Source organism: Phacochoerus africanus, chromosome 14, assembly GCF_016906955.1.
Source record: "Phacochoerus africanus isolate WHEZ1 chromosome 14, ROS_Pafr_v1, whole genome shotgun sequence".
NCBI classification, from domain to species: Eukaryota; Metazoa; Chordata; class Mammalia; order Artiodactyla; family Suidae; genus Phacochoerus; species Phacochoerus africanus.
The window spans coordinates 55024273-55050678 of NC_062557.1; the positions used below are offsets into that span (position 1 = coordinate 55024273).

The following is a 26406-nucleotide window of genomic DNA, read 5'->3' on the forward strand; positions in this document are numbered from 1 at the left end:
GCCAGGGATCGAACCCATGCCACTGCAGTGACAGTGCCAGAACCTTAATCTGCTAAGCCACCAGGGAAGTCCCTGAATTACTTTTTAAAAAAGCTCTGAACTTCTCATACCAAATTTCAGATCCGTACAGCAGTAATTGCTGACAACATGTTTCTCGAGTGGAGGCCCTGGAGGCCCGCTCTGAAAACTTGCTGAAACCCACTGGTAATTGGTTGTATCCATCTTTACTCCAACAATTAATGTTCTAAAGTCCTTAAAGTCAGTTTGTCCTTGTAAGTCCCTTAAGTAGGATTTATGCGATCTGTTTTACTTTGCAAACGCTTTTGCTGCAAGGAATGCAAGCACGAGCTTTACTACCAGTTGAGAGGCCTGATTAACCAGGCTAAGGTTAAGGTCAAAGCTCCGTCTAGTACCTTCCGGTCCCAGGCCCATGCTGCTTCTTGGGGACCACTGGGTCTGGGCTCCCCTTAAGGGGTGGGTGTCTGAAGTCAAGTCTTCCTTGGCTACTACTTCATTCCTTTTCCGACGTTGGGTTAGATCCCATTGCTGCTCAAGGCGATTCTGCATTTCCTGTGTGTAGACGAGCTCTCTGTAGTGATTCTGGCCTGCCTTCCTTTCGATGTCACAATATTTACTTTCACTGTCCCCTAATAAGTAGGATTTGTGTCATTTGGCGTTTGTCTTGTCTTTTGTTGCCTGTTTGGGAGGATTATGTGTGGCTCCAGAAAACAGTCTCAGTGCCAAGCTTCTGGATGCATCCCGACTTTTTCAGAGCTTACAGCCCTAATGTGCTGCACAGTGCTTAAAAAACCCATAACAGGGAGTTCCCGTCGTGGCGCAGTGGTTAACGAATCCGACTAGGAACCATGAGGTTGCGGGTTCGGTCCCTGCCCTTGCTCAGTGGGTTAACGATCCGGTGTTGCCGTGAGCTGTCGTGTAGGTTGCAGACGCAGCTTGGATCCCACGTTGCTGTGGCTCTGGCGTAGGCCGGTGGCTACAGCTCCGATTCAACCCCTAGCCTGGGAACCTCCATATGCCACGGGATCGGCCCAAGAAATAGCAACAACAACAACAACAACAACAAAAAAGACAAAAGACAAAAAAAAAAACATAACAGGAAGATGAGATTACTGCACGGCATTCAGGGAAAAAAAAATCTCCAAATTTGGGACAGAGGACCTACATAAACTGTTGTCAAGATATATTTCTTTTTTTTTTAGGGCCACACCCACGGCATATGGAGGTTCCCAGGCTAAGTGGCCAGTCAGAGCTGCAGCTACCTGCCTACGCCACAGCCACCGCAACACCAGATCTAAGCTGTGTCTGTGACCTACAGCTCATGGCAACGCAGGATCCTTAACCCACTGAGTGAGGCCAGAGATTGAACCCGCATTCTCATGGATGCTAGTCAGGTTCATTAACCGCTGAGCCACGACAGGAACTCCATAAGATATATTTTTGACTGTTGGACTTGAGGCATCCCATCACTGACTTCTAAGTTGCCCACCAAGGTGCCACAGAGCCTTAACAACTCTCTGTTCAGGTTGGGTTCTGCCTGTCAGGTGTCATCTTTGTGGCTTCAGGGGCCAGGCTCCTTTAGCAGGAAGAGGTCTCATCATGCGACACTGCTGACAGCTGAACTCAGAGAGAGCAGCTATCCTGCAGAAATGTTTCGGTTGCTCCTGTCAAGGCCCTTGATTGACCTCACAGGACCTTCTTTCTTGAAGCCCCCGAATGTGGCTTCCTCCACCCCAACGACAGGGAGCCCCCCTGATTATGGGTCAGTCTATGGATTAAAACTTAGTTCATCCGTGGGTGAGAGCATGAGGCTTAGGGAAAGGATTCCAACATCTAGCAGGAGACAGGGTCTTTTTTTTTTTTCTTTTTTAGGGCCCGCACCCATGGCATATGGAAGTTCCCAGGCTAAGGGGTCAAATTGGAGCTGCAACTGCTGGCCTACACCACAGCCACAGCAACCCCAGAACCAAGCTGCATCTGTGACCTAGGACCCAGCTTGTGGCAGCGCTGGATCCTTAACCCACGAGCGAGGCCAGGGATTCAGCTCGCATTCTCATGGATACTAGTCAGGTTCTTAACCTGCTGAGCCACGCTGGGAACTCCCAGGAGATATGTTCTGATGACCTTGAGTGTTTTGGTGAGTAGGCTGGTGAGTCCTGGTTTACGTGAAAAGAACGCACGTTGATTTGTATGTGCTGTGTCCTCTGTCCCGCACTCTGCCTGAGCCGCACGGTTTTGTTTTGTTTTTGTTTTCTTTTTCCCCCAGCTTGTCTCAGTGAAGCTGTGTGGAGCCAGGGGTGACCTTGCCCTGGTCGGCTCTTCTGTATTAGATGCTTATACTAGAGACCCATCTGCTGCTAGCTGCAGCTGTCACTCAGAGCGAACCCATCCGCTGATCAAAGTTCTCTTCTTCCTGAGCAGAAAATGAAATCTGAAAAGTAAGGCCATGTTGCTGACACCTTTCGGGCATCGCAAGGGGGACATGTCAGTGTTGGTGGCTCTTATTTTCATCTCCTGCCTGAGCCCTGGCAGCCCAGCTGGCAGCTGGCAGCAGCTGAGAGGCACCAGGAACGTGGAAAATCAAAGCTGCCCCTTGCCACCAGAGGGTTAAACCCCAAAGGGCCTGTATGGAATGATTACTTGGAATGCTGCAAGGGCCTTTTTATTCTCTTTCAGGTCAGCTTTGCTGATATCCAGGGGCTAAGTATAACTGTAAGCATGTGAATTTCAATAAATATGTTTCCTTCAATTACCCAGCTGGACAGTTTGGTTCACCAGAGCCTGCAATCACACAAAAGCTGCCGGAGAATTGTTGTGATTTAGATAATTTCTAATCTCCTCTCCCCTTAACCTGCAGAGGCCCCGGGCAGCCTCGGAGACCAGGGGGGTGGAGAGTGTCTGTTCTCCTCAACCCGGAGATGCAGGTCCTTGGTGCAGCCTCAGAGACCAAGGCTGTGTTCACACAGGGAGGCTGAAAAATACTGTGGCGGGTGAAGGGGTGTGTGTGTAGGGGGAGTGGGGGATAGTTTGGGAGTGAGCGGGGGCGGGGGGAGGGGATGGAGGGAGTGGAGCAGCCACGGGGGTGGCAGAGAGCTGCTACCTGGTTTGGGGGCTAAGCAGCAGAAGGCCCCCCATGAAGACTCAGATCCTTGATCTTATACCCAGTGCACCTGCTATAAATTCCAGAGAGGCTGTCCCTCGTCAGCACAGATCACCGTTTTCATGTATTATTTGTCAGTGTAGCTCGATAGACCCCTTGCCATCACAGTTTTATCTGTGTGCCTGCTTAGCTCATCAGCTGTGCAGAAGATTCCTCCTTAAGTTACTTGATGGGGGGGCGGGGCGGGACGAACCTGTGGTTGACGCCACAGGATTCTTGATCTTCATGGGAAAACTGCAAAGGGCAGTGAAGAGCCAGGTGGAGGTAGAGCTGTTGTTTGCGGGCTGAGCTGGCAGGCTGTGACCTTGGAAGCTCTCCATGGGTGCCCTTGGGGGCCGGACCTCTTGGGATCCATGGAGAAAGAGTTCTTCCTATAAAGGCGGACTTTGTCTCCCACCTTCACTAGTGTTTTCTGGATTCTTGACCCCCATTTCCATCCCCAAGGGTCCTCTGATTTCTTTAGAGGAATGGTTGTCTCCTCGTTGGATAGGGTCCAGTGGAAAGGTCACCGGGGTCTAGCTATCCCATGGCCCAGCCTAGGCAAGTAGATGATGAATGACTCTGGCCAAGAGACGGGACTCCTGGAAAGGGCCAGCGGCGGGGACCTGGCCAGACACTGCCCTTTTGGGACAAGCGTGGTGCCAGACCCTGCTCTGGATCTGCTTTGGTTTCTGCCTCTCTCACGCCTGGCTCTCCAAACCCCCTTTAATCCTATATGACCCCAGTGTCCCTTGAGCTTAACTTAGCCAGAACTGGATCCTGTTTCCCACAACTAGGGAACTTGATCACCCAGCAGGTCTGGCTCTGGTCCTGTCGCTGAGGGCTCTTATTCATTTATCACAGGTTTTATCAGTGCTGGGGCAGGGACTCTATAGATACAGAATCCTTCATGGTTTTGTTTTTCGTTTGATTTTTTAACAGAGGGGAAACCAAGAGGTGAGACTTGGGTTGATTGGACCCGGTGGCTGATTCGTGGCAAAGCAGGGCCTCCAACCCAGGGCTTTGGCGGAGACCGTGTTCTTCCCGCTACAGCCACATCTGTCTCAGCTTGAACAACCTGGCGGCTCTGTGGCCAGGCAGGCCCTTTGCTCTGAGGCCGGGAGCAGTGAGGGGAGCCTGGGTGGGCAGTCTGGCCCCCGCAGCGTGGACTGGTTGGGGCGTGTATGCAGAGGCGGGGGAGGGCCTTGGCAGGATTTTGGGGCCAGGGGAGGGAATAGCGTTTCAGAAGGCACCTTCACCTGCCCTTCTGCCTGGTCAGAGGGCTGGCATCTGTAATAGTTTGAGGTTGCACATAATAGGAGTCCATTAATATAAATGGGAAATAAATAAGCAATAACCAGAAAATGCCCATTCCAGGATCACCTTGGAAAAAAAGTCCTTAGGATCCCCAGGGGTTGTGGAGGGAGGTGAGGCCCGGTTCTGCCCAGAGCTGTTGCTCCCTCCCCCGTCTTACTTCTCAGTTGAACCCCCTCCCCCTCCCCCCAAGGCCCTGCAGCTGCTGCCGCTGACACTCACCAGGGCCCTGGGTGGGCCCTTCCTCCTGTGAACAACCCCACTAACGAGGGTGACATTTCCACTTCCCCTCCTGTTGGCTTTGTCATCCTGCAACTTCCCGGGCCTGGTCTCCAGGGACACCTAATTAAAAGACTGACAGTCGTTTTATTAATAGTCCTGTTTGGAGCTGAGTGTTATGTCTCTGTGCCCTCCCCCACCCCCCAAAAAAGAGCATCTTTGTTTCCATCCCAGGGGCCTGTATCCCACATAATAATGTAGTTCCCATCCAGTGTGTGATGAAGCAGGGTAATAGTGGGTGGTTTTCAGGATGACTCTGAGTGCATCCCCTTGTTCCCTGATCGAGGTAGGAAACCTGAGCTGTCTGTGTGTGGGTTGGTACCGTGTTTGGAGGTGGAGGTGTCTGGATGAGCAAGAAGGGAGGTCCCTGCTCTCAAGGCGCCCAGCTGTACTGGACCTCAGTTGTTTGTATCTATTTCTCCTTTTGAAGATCACACGTTAGTTTCCTCTTAAGGGATGCCCCGCCTCCCATCCTCTACCCACAGGGATTCTGGAGGAGAGGCTCATCCCACTCCCTAGCTCCAGCGCTGGGCAGGGGAGCAGAGACTGGCCAATCAGAGTACATTTTCACTTTTTCCAGGGTTTGGTTTTGGGGGCGGGGGTGGGGGGGGGACATGACCCAGGTCAGTCCCGGGGAGTCAGTCCTAGAACTGTGGCTGGAGTTCTTGATGCCGAGGAGTTCTTCTGCCAGCCTCGCTAAGAAGCCTGGAACTCATGGAGCTTCTTGCTACCTTCTGGGAGGGGCCTCCTTGAGAATGAAGCCAGAATGCAGAAGAACAGCAGTGCTGAGATGAGTCAGATTTCTCAATGTGTCATCTGGGCGCCTAGAACCCCGGAGTGACAGATCTACCCAGGAATTTTGCAGTTATACAAGCTGATTGATTCTCTCTTTTCCTTAAACCAATTAGAGATGGATTTCTTTCCTTTGAAATAAAAATAGTCTCTATTAATGATACTTCAGTAAAGTAGGGAGCAAGATGAGCTGGTTATTTGTTATAACATGTTGTGTTGACAAAAAGGCACAGAAATGTGGGAGTGGAGGGAGGGGGGCCTCACCCAGTCGGTGGGATTTGGGGGAAATATTTCAAAAGAAGGGACTACCTGGGCTTAGGCACAAAGGATGAGTAGGGGAGTCTGCTGTGACCTAGGGATGAAGGATTCAGTGTTGTCACTGCTGTGGCTTGGGTTATAGCCGTGACTTGGGTTCAATCCCTGGCCCAGGACTTCAGCATGCCGTAGGCATGGCCAAAAAATAAAAATAAAAAAATAAAAAATAAAGGATAGGTGGGAATTATCCAGGAAGGTGGGACACTCCAAGAAAAAGGAAAAACCTGGATTAACAACAAGCTAAAATACATTGAATGCATTGTTTTTAAAAAAGTGGCATTACAATTCAGAAAGAGTTGGATCTTTAATGATTTACTTAAAAAAAAAAAAAAACTTTCAGAGTTCCCATCGTGGTGCAGTGGTTAACAAATCTGACTAGAAACCATGAGGTTGCAGGTTCGGTCCCTGGCCTTGCTCAGTGGGTTAAGGATCCCGCATTGCCGTGAGCTGTGGTGTAGGTCGCAGATGTGGCTCGGATCTGGCACTGCTGTGGCTCTGGCGTAGGCTGGTGGCTACAGCTCCGATTAGACGCCTAGCCTGGGAACCTCCATATGCCGCGGGAGCGGCCCTAGAAAAGGCAAAAAGACAAAACAAAAAACAAAAAACTAACAACAACAACAAACTTTCTTGTTCAGAAAAGGAGACTTCAATTTTATAAACTGATAAACATGGAGCAGCTTATTCCTTCATGATGCCTCATAACTGTGGCTGTGCTGATGAATAAACTCTTCCCAGACACACCCATCTGGTGCTTGAAGAATTCTGGGAGGAAGACATGCCACACCGAGGGGGTGGCGTCTGCAGCAGTGGTCCAGAAACCTGTATGCTCATCAGTATCACTTAGGAGAGTAAAAACACAGACACCTAGACCCCACCTCTGATTGAATGAAACTTAGAGTGGGATCTAGTGTTTCATTAAAGCTTCTCAGGTGATTTTGATGTATAGCCAGTTTGGGGGTGCATGGAATAAAGAGAGGAGAAAATGCAATGATAGGAAGCACCTAGATTTGGAAATCGAGCATATCCAGGACTCCGGTTCATCATTTATCAGTGACATTGCAGTTTATTATTTAACTCAAAAAGAAAATAATTCCAGTCATTTAACATGTATAATTATTTATGGGATGTTTCCTAGGCACCAGTTGCTGTATTATGTGCTTGGGCTATATCAGGGCATAAAACTGATGAAGAGCTCTGCCCAGCGGAGACAGACTGTGGAAATACTTAAATGAGAAAGTTATATGTATGTTGGAGGTTAGTAAGTGCCTTGAGAAGAAGGAAAAGAAAGAACCAGAAGTGTAGAGATCAGGGGTGCTCGGGGATGTGGGGTGAGCAGATGCAGTATTACACAGGGCTGGTCAGACAGGCTCACTGGGAAGGCGATTTGAGGAAGGACTCCAAGGAAGAAAGAGGATTAGCTAAGTGGGTGTCTTAGGCTAGAGCATCACAAGCAGAGGGATGGGTGGGATAGTGGTTTTCAGAGAGTCGAGCCAGGGATGACTTCACATTTCTGGCCTGCGAAATTGGAAGGATGCAGTTCTTATTTATCTAGACAGGGCATTTGTTTGTGGATGAAGCAGGGTTGTTTTTGTTTTTGTTTTTAGTATTGGGGGTAGGAAGATCAGAATTCAGTTTGGGACATGGTGAATGTGAGATGTCTATCAGACCTCCCAGTGGAGATGCTGAGGCTGCAGTTAGAATATATGGATTTGGTGTTCAGAAGAGGGATCTCGCTGAAGATACAAATTTGAAATTCAGTATAGATGAGTTTTGTAAACCTTGGTACTCTAGGACCCCGATTCGGGAGTGGGTACAGATAGGGAAGACAGGAGGACCCAGACCTAAACCCTGGAACTCTTCAGTATGCAGAGGCCAGAGAGCAGAGAAGAACCAGCAAAGAAGGCTGAGAAGACCAACCAGTGAGGTGTTCCAAACGCCCAGTAACGGGGTGTTTTAAAGAGAAGTGCACTCTGAGTCTCCGGAGTCTCTTCTGCAAAGTAATTCACCCTACCCTACTCAGAGCGTGGGCGTAAGGATCAAATAAGACAACCTGTGAGAGTTCCCTGCTGGCTCAGTGGGCTAAGGATCCAGCATTGTCACTGCTGTGTCTTGGGTGACTGCTTTGGCACAGGTTCGATACCTGGCCCAGGAACATCCTCATGCTGTGGCCAAAAAAAAAAAAAAAAAAAAAAGGACAATTTGTGTATAAAACACACGATGCTGTGCCTGACCTGTGATAAGACCTCTCATTGTCATTCATCGTTATTAGTCTGCATTGTCCCTCCAGACCCCGACTTTGTTATTTTCTCATGAGCGGGGTTCCACCAGGAAAACCTACTTCATGCAAATAGGAGTCTAGGGAGACCTCCTTTATCTCCTTGATCTACTAAGACAGCTACCTTTTTTTCTTTACTTTTTAAATCCTCCAGTAAATAAGGATTTTTCTGGTTGATTACTGTGTTACTTTGCCAAGGCTGTCAGTTGCTTAAACCACATACACTCATTTTCTCATAGTTCCAGAGGCTAGAGGTCCAAGATCAAGGCATCAGCCCAGTCCGTTCCCTCTGAGGGCTGTGAGGGAAGGACCTGCTGCTCTTCTTGGCTTGTAGTTGGATGTCTTCTCTTTATTTCTCTTCATGTGGCATCTTCCCTTCGTGAGAATCACTGTGTCTCAAGTTCCCCTTTTTAAAAGAAATATGAGTTTGGGAAGGATGCAATTCACCCCGTAACAGTTACCTTGCCAGGGACTTCTTTCTGTTGTGACTTTTGTCCCATTTTGCTCTCTGCTAATGCTGTGTTTAAATGATCTCCAGATTCGCTAAAACTCAGTCCCTAATACCCCACCCCCTTTCCTTTCTCAGAAGTTTGGTTTATTCTCTGCTCTTGGGCTTCAGTTACCTTTTCTGATTCTTTTTTGATCCACTGAGAGGAAATTTTATCACTAGTTGGCTGTTCCTATGTTCTTGCTGTATCTGTCTTGGCTTTTGAATGAATTCCAAAAATAATCCTTTGTAACCTGTAATTTTATCTCCATGTTGTCTTTTGTTTTTCTCCACATTGCTGGAACCATGACAGAGAGATTCTTTAGCGTATTCCAATCAGCATATCCTTATGACAGCTCCAAAAAAGCTGTTTACCCTCAGGTAGATGTATCTGTAGCTTTGACTCTCTCAGTATTTTTGGACATCGCAGGGAATTCATAGATGCCATTGGCTGTGGAATGCTCTACATCTGTTTGCTTTATTTCAATTCAACTGTTGTTTATTGAGCACCTACTGTGCTTCCAACCCTGGGGATATAATACTTCATAACAGGTAGTTGCTGACTGTCGGAAGCTCTTGGTCAAGCAGAGAAGACACATGCAGATCCCTTATTAACACGCTGTGACCAGCGATATGCCAGTGACAAGCCCCGAAAGCCAGGGGTGCTTATGCTGCTCATTTTATTTCACTTTAGAGAGCATCTTGGGGGTCCTTTTTTCTTGTGGTCTCATCATGGCTGTGGGTCCAGAGTATTAATGACAACTTGACTTGACTTCATGGCTCTCCAGAGTTTATAGGATAAATTTAAAATCCTCAGAGTGGACTATGGGGCCTGGTCCCCACCTACCTCCCCTTCTGGGCTTGAGCTTCCCTATTCCTAAGACAGTTTCTCTTCCCACACTGGTGGTCTTTCATTAGGCCAAGTCTGATTTTTTCAACCACTTCAAGATCTAAGCACTGGCCTCTATCTGGAATGTCTTTGTCCAGCCTACTCGGCTCACCCCGCTGCTTCCTATGGCCTTCCAATTAAAAGTTGCTTCTTAAAAAAGAACTTTCTTGGGTCCCCAGGTCTCCTTCCTTGTGTCACAGTCACATCCTGAAATCATTTGCTCTTCCATCTTTAGGGCTGCACACACATTTTCAGAAAATCACGTCTGGATGTAGCCTACAAAATGCGATTCTGTGCTGATACTTAGAAATAGACAAATACAAATGGTTGTCTTTTTTAAAAAAATAGATGCTAGGATAAGATGAAGACAAAGTTAGTCACCTGAAGATAAGGTAACTCTCTGAAAGCATTATGCCTTCACTTGCTCAGTAGACGTAACTAAGCAAATGATAATACCAGTTTGCGGTGACACGGGTCCCAGGCAGAAGATGGGTTTTTATCTCAAGTCACTTCTGAAGAACTGTAGGTGGCTGCCTGGGCGGTCTGTTGAAGATTCTGCATGAGGCCTTGTGTTGCTTCCGAGGGAAAGAAAAATGTCATAATTGATTCGCAATATCTCCTGGGGGCCTGGAGAGGAGAGGCAGCACCTTCGGGTAGATGGCCTAGGAATTGGATTAACTCGCTAGTTACAGGAAAAGGAAAAACCGACTTCGTATTTTTAGCAGATGCTAAACAAACATTTGTCCTCATTATTTTAAATTTCTGCATAATTTGCAAGCAGTAAAACCCACACTTTTGGTGATTGGGTTGTGGATGTTTTGAATACATTATACGTTGTCATGTAACCCTACCACACTCTCAGGATTCGCGAGTGTTCCACTACCCCTCAGATTCCCCTGTGCCCTCTGTAGTCAGCTCCTTGTCTCACTCCCAGCCCTTGGTAACCATCGATCTGTTTTCCATCCTTAGAGTTTTGCTTTTGCAAGAATCTTCTACAAATGGAAGCATACGCATGTGGCCTTTTGAGCCTGGCTTTTTTCACTTAGCATAATGCCTTTGAGGGTCATTCACATTGCTGCCTGTGAATCAGAGTTTTAATGCAAGTTTGTTAAAAAAAAAACATCTTTTTTCCATTCACCTATTTAAATATTTACTAAAGAATACATGATTGTTAATATGCTTGTGAATGCAAAGAAATATCAATAAGCATGGTCTTTTCCCTTTCCAAATATTTATCTATCTATCTATCTGTCCTCTATTTTTTTTTTTTATCTCAAGCAGTTATATGAAGGTTTAAAGACAGTAGGTTCTGAAGGAATTCAGAGGAGAGTGAGATCTCTCTCTCTCTATATATATGATGCTTGTGTAGTTTTACAATCATTTATATTACATATTTTACACCTGGAGGTGTTTTCATAAGTTAGATGACATTGCAGTGAGGTTTGGGGAGTGGCTAGGACATTGCTTTAGGAAATAAATGCCAGACGTCACTCGGAAGTTATCAAAGTGCTCTCTTTTGCTTCTCAGAGGTTAATCAAGCTTTTCTTATATCTCACCCAAACTTAGCTATCCACAAGCAGAAAAAAGAGTGGTCTGGAGGCTGAGAGATTTTATCTTTTTTTTAACTCTAACATTTACTAACTATATACTAGTTGTAAAGTTCAAGACAAGGTGCTCTGGAAATATGAAAAAATAAACAGCACATGGTTTTATCTTCTTGATTTATTACTTATTTATATCTCTGCTGTTCCTTTATTCTAGCCTCTCATTTTTCCATTTTCCCCCTTCCTATTGAGTTTCATAAACAAAAGACAAAAATGCATGAGAAATAAATCATTGAAAATGTTAGGGCAACGAGATACTCTGGGTGAACAAACAGTCCAGAGGTAATTTTATCTACTTCTCAGGAACGTATGCCAAATGGTCTTTATAGAGATACCAGAGATGGGCTGCAGATTGGCTGCACAGTTTTTGGAGACTAAAGTAAATAGAGAAATAGACTCCGTTAAAAGATCCGTATTGTCCATGAGATAAAGACAAACCCGTTCTTTAAGGTTTTCATCTTGCTGCCCTGAGAAAAATTTCCTCTCTTGGGTCTTCGTAAAGAGAACACTTTTTGATCCAGAGAATAACATCATGGACTTCATCCCAGCAAGAAACAGAAGAGCAAAGTTTGCTGGCTTGCAGCCCCTCAAATGCAAGCCAGTATCAGAACAGCAAGAGGAGCTCAATTCTGTCAAGTAAATTTGACAACAGTCAGAATGATGCCATCCAGAGATGCCGCTCTCAGACGGTGCAATTTGATCCAAGGGTAAAACTGATCATTCCTAGAGAATAGATGAATAGCATGTCCTTCAGGCAATCCTTCCTAAATATCTATTCTCGTGAACAGGGTTTTGATAGGATTTGGACCACAGAGAGCAATTTGACAAGTACATGGAGTATATCTATGCCGTGTTTTCATTGAGGGCTGATGTGTGCATTTTGACACGGATGAGACAGACAGTGGGCTAGGATGGCTTATTAAAAATCACAGAGCCTATATCAGCTCTGTTATAAAGAGACTGTATCAGGCATGTTTAAACAGAGGGGACTCCACTTGGGCACCATGGGGCTCTTAGTCTAGAACAAGGCGGTACGCTCAGAGCTTAAGTGCATCCCGTCAGTCCAGTACTCTACAGCATCCCTGTGTTGTAGCATCTCTGTTTAGCCCCACTTTACAGAAAAGCAAATGAACATTTAGGGGAGTTCCGTGATTTACTCAGTCTCGCACAGCTTGTAGGTAACAGAACCAGGATTCAAAACCAGGTCCCTCTGGAAGCGGAGACTGCATGAGTCTTTGTTCTTGTTTTTTGTTTAAAAACAGTTAAGACACAAAGGATGCAGGTTCTGTATTAAACTCCCACGTTGGCTCTTGCCCAACTTACGATACAGAACATGAGGAACGAAGTTTACACCTGCTCACTCTTACCTGGTCTCCTTCTCCTCTTGCCCATCCCCACCCCCAACGAGAGCCACTATTCTTTGTTTACAGTGTAGTCAATTGACGATGTTGTGCCAATGTCCTCTGCACAGCAAAGTGACCCAGTCATACATATATGTGTGTGTGTGTCTATGTGTATACATATATTTCCTTTCTTACATTATCTTCCATCATGATTTGTCCCAAAAGACTGGATATGGTTCCCTGTGCAGATAGCCACCATTCCTGAAGTTGGCATCATCCCCACGCATGATTTTGTCATTTCTTCTTTCTCTCTCATAAACAAAGACTTGTCTTGACATCTCCTGTGCCTTTGGCATGTCCCGCCCGAGCTTCAGGTGAGAAATGATAGATATCACTCTATCATACATAAAACACGAAGCATTTTGCGTAGTTTAATGAATTTTACAAGACTGTAACTGCCATGGAGGTGTGCTTACTTCAGTTGAGAACATTTACCAAGTATTCACCATTTTGGAAAATCATGTCACCAACAGCAGTTCCCCTGGTGACACGTAAGTTGCCCATTCAACATGCCAGTATCAATCTGCCTTGGCAACTGCTGCATTTGTGGTAATTCTGCTAGTTTAGTCAGGATTTTAAACATTTCCCTGGAGTTCCTTGGTGGCTCAGTCAGTTAAGGATCCGGTGTTGTTACTGCTGTGGCTTGGGTCACTGCTGTGGCACGGGTTTGATCCCTGACCTGGGACCTCCTGTATGTCGCAGGTGCAACCAAAAAAAAAAAAAAGAAGAAGAAGAAAAGAAAAAAGAACGTATACAGTTCAATAACAATAATAACTGGAAAACTCTATTGAAAATGGGAAGAGGACAATTATATCCACGTTTCTCCAAAGAAGAGACCAACAAGCCCATGAAAAGATGCTGAGCATTGTTAGTCTTTAGGGAAGTAGAAATCCAACCACTATGACCTATCACATAAATCCATTAGGATGGCTATTATCAAAAGGCAGAAAATAAGTGTGGGTGAGAATGTGGAGAAATTGGAACCCTCGTGCGTTGCTCATGGGAATGTAAAGTGATATAGCCACGGTAGGACATGGTGTGTTGGTTCCTCAAAATATAAAACAGAGTTGCCAAATAATCCAGCAGTCCCACTCCTGAGTATGTACCTAAAAGAATTAAAAGCTGGGACTCAAACAGACATTAATACATTCACATTCACAGCAGCAGCATTATTCACAAAGCCAACAAGTCAAAGCAGCTCAGATGTTTATTGATAGATGAATGGATATACAATGGAATAGGATTCAGACTTAAACAGTAAGGAAATTCTGACAAGCTCCAATATGGATGAACCTCGAAGCATTGTGCTAATGAAATAGCCCGGTCTCAAGTGGATAAACCCTGTATGGCTCCACTTACATACGATGCCTATAGTAGTCAAATTCATAGAGCCAGGAGAGTAGAACAGTGATTGCCAGGGGCAGGGGGAGGGAGGAATGGGGGATTATTGTTTAATAGGTATGGAGATGAAAAAGTTCTGGAGATGGAGTTCCTGTCGTGACTCAGTGGTTAACGAATCCAACTAGGAACCATAAGGTTGCAGGTTCGATCCCTGGCCTTGCTCAGTGGGTATGGATCCAGCGTTGCCATAAACTGTGGTGTAGGTGGCAGATGTGACTCGGATCTCATGTTGCTGTGGCTCTGGCATAGGCTGGTGGCTACAGCTCCCATTAGACCCCTGGCCTGGGAACCTCCATATGCTGCAGGTGTGGCCCTAGGAAAAAAAAAAGACAAAAAAAAAAGTTCTGGAGATGGACCTTGGTGATGGTTGCCTGACAGTGTGAAATTACTTAATGCCACTAAGCATGGTTAAAATGGCACATCGTATGTTACGTATACTATACCACAATAAAATTTACATTTTCTTTGTTAAAAAGTGCTTACACACTGAAATAGTATTATTTTACTATACTTCATTTCCTTTTAAAATTACAGTTAGATATGGGGTTGATTTCTTTATGACTTTGTGAATATCTTTAATTGAAGAAGCAAGTAGTGTTCTAGAATTTTCTTTCCTTCTTCATGGATTTAATGCCCCTCAAAGGAGAACGTTTCTGTCTATAAGGGAAAGTAAGATTACTTTCTTATTCTTCATAGATTGCTCAAAATCATGCCAAAGTTTATTTTTATTTTTTCCATTATAGTTGATTTACAGTGTTCTGTCAATTTCTACTGTACAGCAAAGTGACCCATCATATCTATTTTTTTCTCACATTATCCTCCATCATGGTCCATCACAAGTGACTGGATATAGTTCCCTCTGCTATATATCCTGCCACAATTTAGTTTGCCTCACAGCAGGTCCTTGATTTTCTGTTTTTTGTTGGCTTTTTGAAATTATGTGTGTAGGTGAGTTATATTATTGTGAATTTCATAAGGATAGTAAGGAGAGTGTTATAAACTATTTATTATTGAAGGAACACATTTGGCCTGATAGGACCACTGTTCCAGGACAGATGGTTGGGAATGGAATTTCTGGCTATAGTACACGCACGTCTGCAAATTTACTAGGAAAAAAACAAATTATTTTTTATAGCAGTTTAAAAAAATCATGCCACCAGCGGTGTTTTAGAGGTCCTATTTGTTGTTCCACAGCCTCGCCAGCACTTGGCATCATCGGCTTTCTGTCAGTCCATGTGAACGATGCGAGTTGGGTTCCAGTTTCATTTTTTAACTATGAAAAATCAATAGATCCAGCCCCATTTATTAGTTAATAATCAACATTAATTCACAAATCTAAGGCTATTGCGTATAACATCTCCTTCCATGTGTAGATTTATTTCTGGTCCTTCTGTTCCATCCCGTTATTCTAGCCAAGTATTCTATGGAAATAGCCATCTGTCTGAATGATCGTAGCTTTATCCTAAGTCCTTATAAAGCTGATTTTTTTCCTCCTGCTAATATATGTTTCCTGCAAAGCAGTCTAATGTTTAGCAATGTAGCTTTATGCTGGAGCCTCTGGGATAAATTAGTTGTAAATCACACACACAGGTCAATCGCTCTTGGAATTTTGAATGGAAGTGTTGCCGATAATCCAAATAAGTGGAAGCAAATCTGTCAAAGATGATGATTTTGATTGGAAAGCATTGGATGTCAAGCTTTCTTTTTTGATGTGGCAATGATTAGATTACCAGACTGTCCACGGAGACCAGTCTTAGTGGTTGACAGCATAACAAGATCAGTGTGTAGAGAGGTACCCTTACCTCTGGTGGTCAATGGTGAGTAAATATGCATCCAGCCTATCTATTTTTATAGATAAAATTGAAAAACAACCCCCCCATTCTTATTATTTGAAACCACTATCTGGTTTTCCCAGAACCCATGCCTCCTAATCGTAGTGGTTGAGGTCTATTTACAGCTCTTGTTTCCTTGATGTCACCAGTCCACTAAGGGCCACATGTCGTCAGCTGTGTCCGGTAGATACATTACAAAAAGGATCTGCTTCCCTCAGGCTGGTCTAGCCTCTGGCCCACAGTTTGGTGAGCAGAACAGAAAGACTGGACTCATTCACTCTGCCCCGTGGCTTCACAAAGGACACAACTTAATGAAGACCCACACCGTGTGTATAAGATACAAGGTCAGTCAGAACGGCTGGGGTATGTAGTATGTAGGTATGTGCTGAGACAAATACAGCTAAACTTCTCAGTAAATGAATCAGGACCGGATGATTCCTGGTATACTAACAGGCAAGCTTAAAAATACCTTCCCACCTTGACACAAAAGGACTTGAGTTATAAGAAAGAGTTATACCCCTTCCCTCCAGGAAGTCGAGAGCCAGAGAAAAAGAGATTTACACAAGCAACATCATTTTGCTGTAAAGAAAGAAAAGAGCAGAGCAGGGTTAGATGAAAAGAAGGCTCGAATGTGGAGGTAGGATGGCAGGGGCCAGCATGGAGCTTCTAACGTGGGCGGCTTTGGAAATAGCCCTCTCCTATGGAGCAGGGTGTGTCCAACACACACTGAGCAGTGACCATGGACTCTGTTTCTCTACTGCTCTCCCAAAGCACTTGAGCCCAGATTTAGTGAAGGAAATGACCCTTCCTCCTATGGTCAGATAGGGAATGAAGGTGGCGACCATGTGCTGATTTTTTTTTTTTTTTTCAAATTATATGTGATTCCTACAAATGGTGGTAAAGAAAGAGCTGGTTGATGGGTGGATTTGGGGCCAAGGGTGACCCCATAATTGGCACAATTATGACTTTTTGATGCTTAACCGGAGAGAGAAGTGATCCTGTTTGAAGGCAAAGAGAATGTTCATTTGACCTTTGAACAGTAAGCCCTGTGCATATAGAGAGAATGTCATAATTACTATAAGGTGCGGTGCCCTCCTCAGGGGTGTGTATCTGGACCACAGAGTATCTGGAAAATATTCTGTTTTATAATAATAATGAATGAATGAATATATGAATGAACACTTCATTTTCTATCACCTGGCCTCCTTGGACTAACCCCTTAATGCAATCTTTGCTTACAAGAATACGCACTTTGAGGGAGAACGGCACAGACTACCCAATGTGGACTTTCTCAGTGTAATTTCCAGGGTTTTATCCCGTAGTCCCCAGACGCTTTGGCACTTTCAGAGGTAAAATTAATGAGGGGGAAAGCTCCTTTAGATGTGTGAAAAACATGCATTTCACAAAAAGGAAATGTGTGATTTGTGGCTTTTCCTAGAAATCTTGTGTCTTCACAAGTCATCGCAACCTTGGAGGCGGCACGAGCACCCCAAGGACCATGTGCTTTGGTCCTTCTCGGCTAAAACGCCAGTCGCAAACTTATCCCGCCACTACAATCTCAGAGCGTTTGTGATTACACTCAGCTTTCTGTATCCATGGCTTCTGCAGCTGCAGAGTCAACCAACCACAGGTCGAAAATACTTGAAAAGATATTCCAGAAACTTCCAAAAAGCAAAACTTGAATTTGCTGCATGCCAGCAACTATTTACCTAACTTTTACCTTGTAGAAGGTGTCATAAGAATCTGGAGACGATTTGGAGTCCCGCGGTGGCAGTGGGGTCGGCAGTGCCTCCAGAGCGCTGGGACACAGGTTCAATCCCCAGCCTGGCGCAGGGGTTAAGTATTCAGTGTTGCTGCAGCTGTGGCATAGGTTACAACTGTGGCTTGGTCTAATCCCTTGCCCACGGACTCCACATGCCATGGAACAGCCAAAAACAAAGAAAGGATCTAGAGATGATTTAAAGTGTATGGGAAGGTAGGCGTAGGTTATATCAAATATTATGCCATTTCGCATAAGAGACCTGAACATCCGCAGATTTGGGTGTCCTGGTGGGGGGTGGGGGTGAGGGGGTCCTGGAGCCAGTCCTCCACAAATGCTGAGGGACAACTGTGTTTACATTCATTGCTTTGCCTTCTGCAGTCATGTTATGTTGTGTTTATCCCAGACACACAAAAGTGGGTTAGTGACTCATGGTGATTCATTGAGGTATAAAAATAGTATAAAGGGGCTTCCAGTTTTAGCTCTCATATATAAAGAGTCTGGAAATTGTCACTGTCATCCTTAAAATAAGAAAAAGATTGACAACTAAAGGGATGGGTGACTTTCCTTGGATCCATCAAGGAGCTGAGGTCTCCAGGGCAAACTGGCATCCTGAAGCCTTAGAGAGTCACATATGTCCAGGGAGACAGAGTAACTTTCATATGTGGGCAGGAGGGGAGGAGCGGGGGTGGAGGGGATGCTATGCTATAGGAAGAGGAATAGAGAAACCTGTGAAGACCACACCCCCAGGCAGGACCCCAGAGGCAGAGATGTCACTGGGAGACAACACAGTGCCTTCTCCTCTCCCTACATCCTTCTGCCCACCACAGTAGGGCTCCAGCACAGTAGCCATGGGTTAGAGCCACAAGACCCAGTCTGTACATAGCCAAGAGCAGAGATGACAAACAAGACATGGGTTACCACCACAAGACGCAGACCGTACATAGCCAAGAGCAGAGATGACAAACAAGAACCCTAGAGGAGTTTTAAGCCCCCAGTGCCTAAAACTCAACACTGCACATAGCCCAGCACTCCAATCCAGGTTAACAAAACCTACAAAGTCTGCTCACCTTGGCTGAAACTACCTGATATGACATGTCTGGCTTTCAAAAAAGCCAAAGGACACGAAAAAATACTGTCTGAAGCGACAAAATGATCATGAAAACCAGGCTCTGGAATGAATTATCAGATAAGGAATCTAAAACAGCTATAATTGGAAATTTTAAGGAAAAAATAGAAGGAAAATGCTGGAAATAAAAACACTCTAATAGGAATGATAAGTTCATCAGTGAACTTGACACAGCAGATGGACATGTCAGTGAGTTTGAAGGTCAGGTGAGGGGAATGGGTGTTCACTTTAACTGAGAATTAGTGGAATCTGTAAGATTAAAGGCAAAAGACGTTGTATATAAACGCTGTATTCTCGTTGGTAAAGGGTACAGACACACAATTCTGTCACCATTATACATGTACACCGGAACTGAACAGTTAAGTAAATGGATGGTGGATGGTGGGAGCCAAGATTTTCCCCTCTGGGATGGGAGACTATAGACGAGCAAGAGGAAGGTGCTAGAATGATCCACGTGGCGTTGATTAGAGTTTGAGACATCGTGTTTAGTTTGATATGTTGACATTTGGATACATATAGAAATGGTTATATATATGCGTAATTTAGTGTGCAGACATGTTTTTCCCCTCTGCCAGGTGAGAATCCTGGAAATGATGGCACTGGAATCCTGGAAACCTTGAGCACTCTCAGTACCCATATCTTGGTTTCTAATACCACTACCCAACACAAGGAATGAAGGCTCCTTGAAGAAATGGCTGCTTCTAAGCTGCAGCAAATATGCTTTTGCTACACACACACACACACACACACACACAGTGATCCCGCAGTATCCTGCAGAGCCAGAAAATAAGGAATTGCTCAAAGAAACCACAATGAAATTGGGTATGTCAAAAGGACGGGAGCCAAATAAAAGAGCTCCCCATGGCCAAAGCTGGAACAATTTGAGTGAAAAATAATTAAAGGAGTATTGTGTTATCACTCAAAGTATAAAATAAATATCCATGAGTTGGTTCTGATATAAGTAAGTGGTTGAAGAAGTAGATAATTAGGAGGGGACAGACGATCTTTTGTGCAGAAAAAAATTTATGTGGGTAACTTACATAAAAGGAGGCGGCGCACAAGTTCCCACATTCTAGGCATGGGCTGTGCTTCGTGCCTTCCTTCTAAAGAGTAGAGCATGGAAAGGAAAGGAACCTCTCTCTGCAGTGGAAACTCTGCCTCGCTAGATGATCAGGGGTAACAGCTCAGTCGTAAGTCATGTCAAAAGCATGGGTTCTTTGTATGGTATGATGGGAATAGCCCTTTACCTCTGTGGCCTCCTTCCCGCAAACGCATCACATCAAACCATCTCCAACGGAGGGACAGCCTACGAAACACCTGATTGGCACGCCTTCAGATTGTCAAGGTCACCAAAGACAAGCAAAGTCTGAGAAACTTGCTACAGACAAGAGGAGCCTAAGGAGAGATGACAACTAAGTGTAATGTGGCAAATTACACAAGGAAGTCTGAATAAAGTGTGTACTTAGTTAACAATTATGAGTAAATACTGGTTCATTAGCTCTGCCAAATGTACCGCAGCGACGTAAGATGTTGGCAGTAGGGGAAATTGGGTGTGCAGTACATGGAAACTGTATAATCTTCGCAAATTTTCTGTAAATCTCAAGCTATTCTTAGAAAAGGTTATTTAAAAACAGGAATGAAACTAATGAGAGAAATACTATAGGTCTCAGCATAATGTTAGAAAAATAAGTAGTAACCAAACTCTAGGAATTCAGTAATTTAGGGCAGGCCACTGAAAAAGGAAAAGGTGGGCAGGAAGTACGATTGATGGTGACTCTCTGAAAGTAGAGTTTTATTGGCCAGGCAGCCACTGGACTCCAATCTCTGTGCCCTGAGATCTGTTCCAAGGAGTGGTGTGAAGCCATCAAAGGTTTTGTGTCATTTGCAAACAAAGCCTATGACCTTTCACTAAACGGGTTGAAATTTCAAAGAACAAGCACAGATGAATATATTCCAGTCTGGTGGTATGTGGATCTTATTTCTAAAAGTGTGTGTTGGTGGGGGGAAGGCTGACATTACAGAGGCTGCATCTCTGATAGCAAAAAAAAAAAAGCAGGTACAAGTCACACCATTGCTGAGAATCTTGTAAAACCAGATGCAAAAGTAATGACAAATCTCATGCTCACCAAGAGAAAGCAAAACAAACTACTGGCAAGATTCCTTCCTTAGAAGACACTCCTGTGTTTGTAGGTTCTTGGTGGACAACCCATGGGGCCACTCATCTGTCAGTGTTCTCTCATTAGTAAGTCAGGTGACCTTGACCTCATCATGGCGTGAGACCATCTGAGATGCTGAGTATCAGTTAAGCCTTGGCCAGTGTGTGTCATGTAGGAGAAAGATGTGCTCAACATTTCCCCCAGTTGATTACTGAGAACTCTTGTCATGGAAGATATCACTTTTATTGACCCAGTCATTACTTGGAGAGCCCTGCTAGGGACCGCAGAGTGTGGTGCAATCAGCCTCAGGGAGGGTCAGGAGTGGCTGCCGCCAGGTCAGACACTGGTCCTTAACCAAGAGAGGTCGCACTTGGATATCAACCAAGATGTTGGCCACGCTCGGATGCTGACCACTGACAGCCCTTGGTGATCAATAACGTTCCCCCAACCTCGATTCAAGGTTGAAGGAAACTGTACACATTATGCATATTGTAAATCATGTGATTTGAAGTTATGTCTTTGCAGCAAGCTGGGCAGTGACAATAATACTCTTTCCTAACGTATGCTAGCCATAGAGAGAAGATGTCCACAGAAGGTTTTTTGTTTTGTTTTTGTTATATTGGTTAATTGGTTTTGCAAAGGTAGTTTTTGCACATGGCGAAAAACATCCAAGGGGATATATAGAGAAAGGTCTGAGTGCCTCTCATTCTAATTCCCTTGCCTGCGAGCTACCACCAGTGCCGTTTTCTTCCTGTGAGTTGTCGACAGGAAGGAGGAAGCAAAGGCTTGACTGGATGCTTGATGCTTCTTGTTACATAGTCAGGTGGAACGTGTTTTTAAATCACATTTTCCTCCTGAGCTCCCTCAGAAATAAAAACACAAGGGTCAAAAAGGCAGGAACCTGAAGAACAAAGAAACTGGGAGAGGAAATAGCCATACTAACACTTTTAAAAGCTGGAGAGCAAATGGGTGGTAGCAGTTTTGCCAGGACAGAGACCTCTGAACCCTGAGCTCACAACTGGAGGAAACCTAGGAGAGAGACCATTAGCCCTGAGAAGCTTCAGCATCTCAGAATTGGAGGTTCCAGACCCACCCAAAAGTTGGAATGCAGGGGAAGCTGAAAATGGGAGATAGAGTTGAAAGTTCTGTATAAGGTTCGGTTAAAGGCGTTCCTCGGTGGCCTAGCAGTTAAGGATCTGGCATTATTACTGCTATGGCTCACGTCACTGCTGTGATGAGGGTTTGATCCCTGGCCTGGGGACTTCCGCATGCCATGGGTATGACCAAAAAAAAAAAAAAAAAAAGGGCAGACAAGACTCCCCCCCCCCCCCCCGCCCCGCCCCAATCTCTGCTGCCAGGTGACATCATCCAACATCCTGGAAGAAGGGTGGAGGTCTCCTTCTCGGAGAGATGAACCAGAGAGATTCTGGACTCAGAGAGTCTAGAAACAGCTGTGGATAGGGTAGCTTACTGAAGATAGGGGACGGAATAGGACCCATCTGTCGAATGATCAGACCCCTTAGCTTCCTTCCTCCTCTTGGCTTGCGGAAGGCTGAGTCAGGCTGCACTTCCAGGAAGCAGGGAGCAAGGTCATGTCTCAGGAACATGGATTGACCAGGAGGAAAGGTATTCTGAAGCCAGTCACTGGGACTCTCTAAACAAAACGACCTAACCAGATCGCCTCCGTCAAACCCTCTGCCCAGACACACAGAGTCCCGTTAGCTTAGCAGGACCTCAGTGCCAGGGATCAAAAAAGACCTGAAGACATCCTGTCCCATGAGGGACGTGGACGAGCAGAAAGAAAACTCTCCGAGGAAGCCAAAACAGCCCTGGCAGGAGAGGCGCACCTGAAAAACCCTGTTATTTATGTCCGTAGAGACACAAGAGAAAATACTGTACTGGGAAGCAGAAACAGGATGCTAAAAAAGCAATATTAGATGAGAAAGCGAAAGTTTGGGGGAGTTACCAATATGCCGGAAGAAGAAAAACTCAGCATAGATTTTTGGAAGATGATGTTGAAAGACTCCTCACAAAGAGAGAAAAAAATTAAACCAGAAACGTGGGGAATCAGTCTGATAGGGTTAAGAACAATGGAGGACAGGGAGTTAGAGGATCTGGCATTGTCACTGCTGTGGCACAGGTTCGATCCCTGGCCGGGGAACTTCCACATCCCATGGTCTTGCCCCACCCACCAAAAAAAAAAAAAAAGAAAGAAAGAAAGAAAGAAAGAATAACAGAGGACAGGAAAAATGGATGAAGGAATTTCTGGAAGAAATATTTCAGTAACATTTCCCACATCTGAGGTTGTATTCGTTTCCAGACTGAAAAGGCACACTCAGTATCTATCTCAATGGATCTTAAAGACAAAAAGACCTATCATCATGTAAGTTTAGAACACAGGGGAAACGGAAAGGAGGCTATAAGATGAGACAGAGGAAGGGAGAAAAGAGAGCGATACCAAAACAATATTTTGGATGTGAACTCTATTTTCTTTTCTCATGGTGTGTGAAAAATTGTGGAAATTTAAAAATTCTACTAAGCGTCGTTTCTCCAAGTGTTGACCAAACTCCCTCATTAGAAGGTCTGTGCTGGCTAGCATTAAGTTGGGAGAAACACTGCATCCTCTTGGCCAGCATCCTTCCTGATGAGCCAACTGTCCATCCTGATTGGTTGCTGGCTTTTATTTTCCTTCACGTTGTTTCTCGCCACGGGTAATATAAACTCAGTTCTCGCAGAGAGACTCCTACTAGTAGGTCAGAGGTTTATCAGCAGCACCTGGCAATCTGTGCAGTCGATGCAGCCACCCCTTCTGCTTCTGTCAAGAGCCAGGGCTTAACAAGGCGGTGGGGAAGGTGGAGACTGCAGTGGCTTCTTTCCTGCCTGGGAGCCGTGCAAATTATTACTCAGTTTTTTCCGCTCCTCACTCAGTAGTTCTGTTAAGTCTCTGGGGAAATGAAAAAGCCAGTCTTCTCTGAAAATCAGATTGAGAAATTCTGCTCTAAGGCACTAACATCCTTTCTGGATGATGTCAGACCCTCCGATCCCCTGTGGAGGCTCAAAATAAAGGGGACAGAGGAATATACATCTGGTTGATCCTCCGCAGACCTGGCCGGCAGAGGCCCCCGGGGGGAAATAATTCTAGGTATGAAAACAAATGAGATCCTGATTGGTGGAGCCCATTTGAGCTGTGACGTGGGGAGACCGAGCAGATAAGGGTTTGGTGTGCTGAGGGCTTAGGGAAGGATGGTAGAAAGACAACATTCAGATATTTGAATACTTTGCGTGTAGAGGGGGAGTCACGCCACCTTTTTTGGTCTGACTCCAGAAGGCAGAAGCAGGTCTTATGGGTGGGTGTAAACTCAGTGGGCAGCACAGCAGGGCTAAGAGCTCAGCCTCTGGAGTCAGGCAGGCTGGGATGGAGTTCCAGTATCCCTCTTAGCAGCTGTTGACCTTGACCTCAGACAGGTTGCTTAAATGATCTGGACTCAGTGTCCTCATCTGTCAGTTGGGGTAATCTTAGCATCCACCTCCCAAAATTATCCTAAGGATGAAATCAGAAGCAGAATGTTTAGGACAGTGCTGGGCACGGAGGAGGCGTTCCTGTGTGATGGGGCTTCGAGGCAGGGCTCCCTGTGAGGCAGCACATGGTATGGAAGGTGATGCTGACGTCTGCTGGCCTCAGAGACGTTTGTTATCACTGCAGTGGTCCAGCCGAAGCTGGCCGACAGCTTCATGGGGGTGGGAGGATGGGAGGGTTTGTGCAAAGTGCAGGAGGCAGGACTGCAGAACTTTCCGATCCTTCCCACCTCCGCTTGGTGCTCGGAGTCTGAGCCACATGGTCTTGAGTGGGTTGGCTGGGCTTGGAGCGCCGGCCTTCGGTCCACCCCTTGCTCAGAGCCACTTCTTGGAGCGACACCTGGATCCGTGTCTCACACGCATGGTCACAGTGGGCTCTGGTCCTTGGACGGTTTTCTCGACTGCATCACGGGATGCAGACTCTGGAACGGCAAACAAGAATAGCATCGCTCCTCAGACGCATACTTGGAACAGAGCCGGCTGGTGTCCCATGGGTCACGAGAAACTCCTCATTCCTGGATGAAATCCATATTTGGGAAACAACAAAAGCAAAAGCTTTGAGCAAGTTGCCAGGAAGGAACTGTGTGTCTCGGCACTAGGAGGCATAAAGGCGTGAAGACAATGTATTTTGACACAGCCGACTCACAGGCACAAACCCACACTGTCTGCTGGGCTCTGTCTCTCACGCGCTCCAGATGCCTACAGGTGGGAGAAGGCTCTCATGGCGGACAAGCCAGCTGGAGGCACCAGGCTCCTTGGCCTCCAGTCCAGAGCCTGGCAGCCATGCCATGGCCATTCAAGTGCATTTCATTCAGTGTTTCAGTACCTAAAAATAGCCGTGTTATACTGCCTGGTGGTGGTAGTTCTCTTTATTTGTGATTGCAAAACCAATGTGACAACATTAGAGAAAGTTTTCAGAACCAAAGAAAACACATCCCATGAAGTTTCATGGGTTTTATGTCTTATGTCTTATGCAGTTTCTAAAATTTGTCTTTATTCTAGATCTTTCCCACCCCCGGCTAATGCGTTTTTACATAGTTATAACCAGCCTTTTTACTTAACATTATAACGTAACAATTTTCTCAGGTTTCATCTTAGTCTTATTACATGTTTTTTTTCCAAAGCTACCTAGTACTGTATTATATGTATTTTGCTTAGAAGTATTCACTGTATTTTAAATTATTGATTACATGTCGTTGGACTATAAATTGCTATCAGCTTTGCAGTGTGGTAGTATTCCTAGTTTTGGCTCTTCCTTGTTTTTTTTTTTTTAATCCTGTACTTACATTAAGTGAGATTCCTAGATTAAAGGTGAAAATGTTGGAGTTCCCACTGTGGCGGTGGGTGAAGAATCCCACTTCGGCTCAGGTTGTTGTGGAAGCTCAGGCTCAATCTCCCACTCAGCACAGCGGGTTAAAGGATCCAGTGTTGCTGCAGCTATGGTGTAGGTCACAGCGTGGTCTGGATTCAGTCCCTGGCCTGGGAACTTCCATATGCAGCAAGTTTAAAAAAAAAAAGTGTGAATGTTTTTATTACTCTTTTTTTTTTTCTAATGAAAGAGCAATGCCCTCCCATTGAAATAGTGCACATGGACCATAAGTGTTTCTCTCTTCTTTCTCCTCAGACCCCACTCCACCGGCAGAGGGAAAAGAGTGCATTGCATGTTCGGCGGCCCAAGGCGGAGACGAACTGATGGAGAGAGCTGCAGCCTGCTGGTGAGACGGTGTGGGGGGCTCAGCTGAGCCAGAGAAGCGGACATTGGAAAGAAGAGATGATGGAAGAACACACAACCTCTTGCAAAGGTACCGTAATCTTCCTAACGTGCTCCTGACGTTAAGCTTTGTGATGGCTAATTGTACGCGTCACCTTGGCTGGGTCGCCGGTGCCCAGGTCTTTGGCTGAACATCATTTCTGGTTGTGTCTGTGGTGTTTCCAGGAGAGATTAGCATTTGACTCAGTAGACTGTGTGAGAGAATAGAAAATAATAGACTACATATCCATTGATCTCGTGTTCCATTCCTGGCTCAGAGCTCCTAAA

At 45.4% G+C, this 26406-nt stretch overlaps 1 long non-coding RNA gene across 1 annotated transcript in view; it reads left to right on the plus strand.

The window, feature by feature from the left end:
* LOC125115022 (uncharacterized) overlaps positions 1 to 26164 on the plus strand; it is a 92500-nt gene extending 66336 nt beyond the window's left edge. The window contains exon 3 of the long non-coding RNA XR_007131961.1: positions 25993 to 26164. This is a non-coding gene — a long non-coding RNA (uncharacterized LOC125115022). The remainder of the gene's footprint in view (positions 1 to 25992) is intronic.
* Positions 26165 to 26406: the final 242 nt, after the last annotated feature.